We start from the raw sequence: 7,638 nt of genomic DNA, 5'->3' as shown, positions 1-7,638 counted from the left end.
TTCGTCGACTCCTACTCTAAGGCCCGCACTCGTCGAGTGCTTTCGTTGGGAAACCCACTAGTAGTTCGAAAAATGTGATTACAAGTGAAATTACAAATGCTTTTAAAGTAGAAATACCAACAACAATAAGGAATGAAGAAGAAAGGCAGTACGTTGTCGGAGAAGCTTCACAGCAGGAGCACATCACAACAGAGCAAGCGTTGGAAGGCGTTTGGTTGAATTGTTATTTGCTTCATGGCGCATCCTCCTTATATAGGAGGCTCCGGGTGCCCGGATCCCTTCCGGGCGCCTGGAGTATGACATAACCCAGCCAACCATAGAGCTCCACGTGGCGACGCGCGATGGGGATAAAGTTTGCATTCCGAGTGCTCGGACCTCCATTTTCCAGCTACCTGTAAGGAAACGTTAGTTCGAGACAAAATGCAAATTATACAACCTTGCAAAACAAAGTGTTAGCATAATTTATATAAAGAACAAGTAGTAATTAGATTCCATCTCGCCGAGACAGGAATCTAGTCAAGATCTCAACTTAGAGTTCTGAAATGGTTCTAAGTTGGATCGGCGCCTAAGTTTCCTTCCCAGCAACGCGTCCTCACAGATACTCCCCTCCAGTGACTTACCTTTATTTACCTGTCAGACGTCCGGTCAGTCCGTCGACCCGTTTGGACTTCGTGCCAACTACCCTGTCAACCCATCGACCTAGTAACACTGAGTTAGCACATTAGATAAAAATAGTACAGTAAACCTAGGGTTACCTCCCTAGGGTTGCCTAGCTTCACTCACTAGAACTTCCATTGTCTGGCTTCACTCACCAGGACTTCCTCCACCTAGCTTCATTTATCAGGACTTCCACTACCTAGCTTCACTCACTAGGGCCCCGCTTCACTCACCAGGATTTCCCCCACCTAACTTCACTCACTAGGGTCCGGCTTCACTCACCGGGACTTCCACTACCTAGCTTCACTCACTAGGGTCCGGCTTCACTCACCGGGACTTCCCCCACCTAGCTTCATTCACTAGCGCTCGACTTCACTCACTGGGACTTCCACCACCTAGCTTCACTTACTAGGGTCCGACTTCACTCACCGGGACTTCCATCTTGCCTAACCTTTGGTTAGAACTTACCTTTGCTAGTCATCTAGTCCTGACTAGACTTCTCTCTCCCAAACATCAAGTCATGTTTGAGTCAACCCTTGGTCATATTGTCAAACATCGAAACCCTGGAGGTCGATTGCACCAACAACTCCTACTATATATCCAAGGATCTCGAGGTAAGTACTTTAAAAAGTCTTTTCTCTACTTTTGAATTACATGAATCTCGATGCACAAGACAAAGAAAAGGACTGAGTCAGAACGTTGCCCTGAATGTAAGAACCAATGATTCAGACTCCGAAGAATCAATTGATGAAAATGAAGCAGTGTTGATGGTAAGGGAGTTCAATAAATTTATTAAGTCTAATAAATTCAAATCGCAGATAAAGAGGGATTACCGAAATAAAAAGAAGCTAGATCCGATGCTACAACTGCAATGAAGAAGGACACATCAAAGATGAATGCCCTAAGCTAAAGAAAAAGGAAAAGGAAAAGTACAAAAGACCAACATCTTCCAAACACAAGACCCTGAAAGCCACATGGGATGAGTCGTCGTCCTCCGAATCTGAATCGACGCATACGTTGGACTAGCCCTAATGTCAATCCATCAAAAAAAAGATGAGACAAGCTCCGAGATGAGTATAGATGAAGGAGGAGGATCATCAGAAGAAAGCAGCGATGAAGGGGGAGCATCAGAAATTGAGGTAAGTGAGGTATGTGCTCTATCTCCCAAATAATCTTTTAAGTTTATTAAAATTCTTACTAAAGATCTAGTAAAATTAAAAAAAATGTTGAGTTAAAATTGAACTTAGCAAAGACATGCCCTCTAGAATTATATGATAATCTAAAATTAGAGTTGAAAGTATAAATCACAAAATTGAAAAATAACAATGCATGCTTGAAACCAAATAACTCTCAAAAATCAAAACTTAGAATTTATGGTAGACTAAATTGATATGTTAGACATCACCAAGGACAAATAAGGAGAGTTCCAAAAAATCATTTACCCCCCAAATTTTTAGTTAATCCGGTAGGAAGGAACTTATATTGGATTCTAAAATCATACTTAGATTAAAATATTTTCTTAAGGCTTTCAGAAAAAATTAAATGTTTAAATTATTTAAAAGACTTTGTCTAGAAGTGATTGATGATCCAATAACCAAGAAGGTCTAGTCCCTCGCCACAGCCTGGAAGTCGATTATTGAATTAAATATTTAATTGACAAACTGATAAGATTGTGAAATTAATTAAAATAATTACTTTCAATGTTTGTCAATTTTTGGAAAACTCCATAAATTAGAAATTATTTTAAATTTCTTTTACTTGTTTTTATTAAATCAAGTTTTTTCCTAAAACTTACATTTCCATATTATTTGATGTGAACAAAGGGGGAGGAATAGGTACAAGTTTAGGGGGAGCAGGGGGGTTAGAATTTTTTTCTCAAAACTTTAAATTTTTGCTATTTGATAAATCAGTTTAATTCATACTTAGTGTTGCAATTTCTTTATTGCAAACTTTATATTTAAAATGTTTGATTTGTAAATTCTTTTTTTACTGTTTGTTATTACTCTAATTGGAACTTGGGTTGATGCACATCAAAAAGGGAAAGATATATTGTTGGACCCCGTGGTTGTTTTGATGTGATCAACCAAGTTAGGTTAGGTCTTATTTGATTTTGATCCATGTGTCTAAGTGTACAAGAGCTTAGGAGCGCAGGAAGTCGAACAGAAGACGTAGCTAGCGAGAAGAATGACACGAGAAGGGAGCCTACGAGCTCGGTGTATCCGAGGGACAAAAGGGCTGCGAAAAAGTACATCGATGGATGAGAAGAGCGTTTACGGCATTCGAGGGACAAGAAGTCAGAGCGGAAGCCTGCTCGAGGAGAAGACCAGAAATTGAGTTCGGGTGAGCCCTATTCCAGTGGCCGAAATCATCCAAGAGATCACAATAACAAAGGAGCGAAATGGAGTTGCGAGTGTTGTTGGAGGCGCCTTTAAAGGTTGTTGAAGGCACCTCTGCACCTTTTGTGGAAGGCGCCTTCAATGAATAGTGCAAAGGCGCCTTCTAAGGCTATGGAAGGTGCCTTCGGCCAGTCAAATTAGTCGTTTGCAAGTGGATAAAGCTTTATCCACTTGCCACGCTGGAGACGCCTTCCAAGCCCTTTAGAGGCATCCTCAAGCTTTGGATGGATTTTCCAGGGGTTATAAAAAGACCCCTGGAGCTAGGAAATTAGTATCAACTCTAGATTTCATTTCCTAGTACATTCCTGAGCTGTCAACGATTGTAATAGACTTCTCCACCTACACGAAGGAGATTCTTTTAGTATTTTCTTTTGCCTTGGATTAACAACCACCTAGGTTGTAACCAAGTAATTCTTTTGTGTCTTTTTGATTTATTAGTTGCTTAATTTCATTTATTTACGTGTGCTACTAATCTGAGTTGAAGAATAAGGAAGGGTTTTATTTTATTTTTTTATTTCAAGCAATTCACCCCTCCCTTCTTGCAGGCCCCACTGCGCCAACAAAAAGTGGCATCGATCTTTGGATGATATAAATTGGGTAAAAAAGTCTATTTTTCGAGTTAAAGTATTGGCCGGATCTAAAGTTGAGACACAATGTAGATGTGATGCATATTGAAAAAAATATTTATGATGCTTTTGTTGGCACATTATTTAATATAGATAGAAAGTCAAAGGATACATTTAAAGCAAGGTTATACTTGCAGGATATGGGGATTATAAGTGAATTGCATTTAAAGAAAGTTAGAGACAAATTTAGTAAATCATATGCAAGTTACACGTTGATATTGGAAGGAATGCGTGCATTTTGTCAATTTCTAAAATTCGTGAAGTTTCTTGATGGATATGTCATCTAATATATCTAGAAATGTGAATGTATATGATGGAAAGTTACATGGATTAAAATCATGTGTTTGTCTTTTCTTATTACAAAGAATACTTCTAGCTACTTACAGAAATTCTTTCCCAAAAGATATATGTGGTACACTAATTGAGTTATATGATTTTTTCAAAAAGATAACTGCAAGATCTTTACACATAGCAGACTTATATAAAATGGAGGAGGAAATATAGTTATGACGGTGAAAGTGATAATTTTTATATTTTTATATATTATTTGTTGATTAAATATTAACACATTATTTTTTTCAGATTGATCAGTCATAAAGAAAAGATTGGATTACTGTCTTTAATGAAACTCATTATAGCTCGTCAAAAAGGTGGATTGGGGAGACGACCAAAACTGCATATGTATGTTATGCCCTTATTTAGTGAATTTGTTCTTAACTGTGTACAATTATTTTTTTATGATATTTTTAACATGTTTATTTTTTCTAAGATAATGTGGTGAAACTACGTGATGAGTGTATTTAAACACAAAATCTAGAAGAGGCCATCAATGTAGTCTAAATTGTAGATACAGTTTGTGATCAGATTTGCGATACTCATTCTTATATTTGCTTATCATGTTTGGCACAATTTGATTTATACTTGCAAATTTTGTTATTATGTAATCTCTTCTATAATTATTAATTATTGCTACTTGTTACTCTCTTCTAGGGTTTTCACGATTACTAATTTTATTAGTTATGACTTACTCACATCATCTCTACGAAATTACTAATAACATCCTAAAATCTAACAATATCAACTCACATGTCTAAATTACTTCTTTATTTTACTCTTGCTAATCTAACATAAGATTAATACTGATTCTCTACGTACTTATTGCAAATTCATAATCAAATCTCATATAACCATTCATATAGAGGCTAAATTACATTTTATTAAGTGATTACTTAATTATTAAACAATCATGTGCTATCTTAAAAAATATTGGAACTTATATCAGGTCCTCAGTACTTGTTCTGGATATATTAGAGGATTTGGAAGTGGGTCAAAGCCAGTTAGATTAACTTCTTCAAATGTCACCCCCTCATCTAGATCAACTAACACCGCATTGCATGGGAAACTTGAATCCACCCAAGAAGAGTTAGCAAACACCAGAATTCAATTAGCAAGTATCCAAGATGGGTTAGCATCAATGAAATCAAGACAAAATATATTTGAACAAATTCTTAACCGATTGACACCTGGAGCGTTAGATTCTTTGATACATCATTCATCTTCAGCTCCACCTCCTCCTCTTCGATCTTAGACTTTGATGTTGTGGGCTTTTGGATATAAATATGATGTTGTGAAATTTATTTCTTAGACTTACCGTGAACTTGATGTGAACTTGAACTTTTGGTTGTGAACTTGATGATTTGAACTTGTTACTTGTTGTGTACTTTATGTGTTGTGTTACTTGTTATTAGACTTTAATGTTGGTACTTGCATCTCTTGTTTGTGAATGTTGCTATAGTTGTGAACTTATTTATGTTGAAGGATGAGTTGTTTGTGAGTTTATTTGTGAATTTGTTATTATAGTTAGTACTTGTATAAATTTGTGAATAGTAATGTTGTTAGAGTTGTGATTGTTGTGAATATTGTTAATAGATGATTGAATGGTTTTATAAATTCGTACACCAGATACGAATGAAAATAGAAAAGATCCTTTTTTCTAAAAAACAAAGTTTAGCGACGAATTTATAATAATTCGTTGCTAGCTAACATCTCAGTTTTATTGATATTTATCGAATTGCAATAGCTTTAGCGACGGAAATGGGTAAATCATAACTAATTATTAGCAACGAATTCTATTATTTTATAGCTAATGTTTTTAGCGACAGATCCTCTTATTTCGACGTAAATCATTTAGCAACGAAAACTATGGATTAGCGACGAAAAACTTCACGTTGTAAAAATATTAGCGACGAATATAAAAAAATTATCATTAAGTTATGTTTACGATAAGCTTATAACGACGACACTAGTGACAAAAATATATTGTTACAAATAATAGTTAGCGACGAATGATCTTATTTTAGCTACGAAAATTATCGTCTCTACATATCAATGTTCTGATAATAATTAAGCTCAATAATCAATTAAACAAATAAAAGTTTTAAATAATCAAAGAAGTTTGAATTAAGAGCTCGATAATCAAAGTCGAACCAAGTTCAAGCCAAACTTGAATTGAGAGCTCGAAAACGTCTGAATGAACCAAGCTCAAGCTCATAAAAAATAAACCGAGCCAAGTTTGAATAATCATTTCAAAGGCTTGATTCATTTTAAGCTCGGCTCGACTTGATTACGTTATCAAACAAACTTAAACACTCCAAAACTCAGTTTGGCTCAACTTGTTTACCGTCCTACCCAAGGACGGATCTAAGAATTAAAAGTGGGTTGGACTGATTTTGAGTTTGTTGAGTCAGCCAAGGATGTTGTAGAAGGGGTCCGAGTTCACTTTACACGAGCACGTTATCATCTCGCCTTCCTATATTTTATCAATTTTTTTAAAAAACTTATATTCAGATTTATAAATAGAATTGTAAACAAATTTATAAATAAATTAAAATTATATTTGATATGTTATTTGAGACAGATTAATAACGGATTTTAAATAAAATTAGAGATAAAAATTCTATTTGAAATTAATTTTATTTGATCAATTTAAAAATAAATATGTAAATAATTTTTTAATCCAACTAGAAATGAAATATTTTTTATCTCAAAATTAACTACGGGTTTTGATAGAGATGAAAAAAATAATTTTGAGCAATAGATTTTTTTATATTCTTATTTTCTTGTAGGGAAAGAATTCATTTAAATTATTAAATTGACAAGGCGAATGAGTATTTGTCTAAAATATTTTTGTAATTTAGTTTATTAGTTATTGCTATGTATTGTACAAAGGTATGTTTCTTAGTTGAGATGACCAAAATTGGCTTTGAGATACCAGATGAGAAATTCAAATTTTCAAATGATTTTATCGAAGGCCTGGGCTACAGCACAGCCCAACCCAACCCTTACATAAATCCGTCCCTAGTCCTACTTGTAAGAAATGGACCCTGAGATGATCTTGTCATCTTATATTCTTATATTCTTATGACCTCAATCTCTAATTTTTTTATCCTCGTACCTCACTCATCGCTCCCAGTCTACCATCGACCCGACCAAAATTATATCCTAAGGGGAAGGTGAGCCTAGGGGATAGACACCGATGCAATCGACAGCGGAATCCGACCGGATCTGAACAGAAGCTTAGATCGACGATGAAAGAAATCTTACTCAAATCCGACCGAATTTCAATATCGATTGCATCGACAATGATTTTCTTGGGTTCACCTTCCCCAAGGGTATAGTTTTGATCGAGTCGACGATGAGCTGGGGCGATGAATGAGACACGAAGATAGAAAATTTTAGGCACATAGGATCATTAAACTAAAAAGTAAATAATAAATTCAATATTAATAATTTTAAAAAGAATTCTAAATTAAATACTTTTACAAAATTTGTATAATTTTAAAATTGAACATTGATCAAAACCTTTTCTTAGTTTCTTAATTTAAAATTCAAAATTGTTTAAGAAGGAGTTTATTTAATTTTAAATATGTTTTAAATTATTTATTTGTTTTGTTGGGAGA

The sequence above is a fragment of the Zingiber officinale genome, chromosome 3B (genome assembly GCF_018446385.1).
Source record: "Zingiber officinale cultivar Zhangliang chromosome 3B, Zo_v1.1, whole genome shotgun sequence".
NCBI lineage: Eukaryota > Viridiplantae > Streptophyta > Magnoliopsida > Zingiberales > Zingiberaceae > Zingiber > Zingiber officinale.
Note: the sequence above shows the minus strand (reverse complement) of the source record.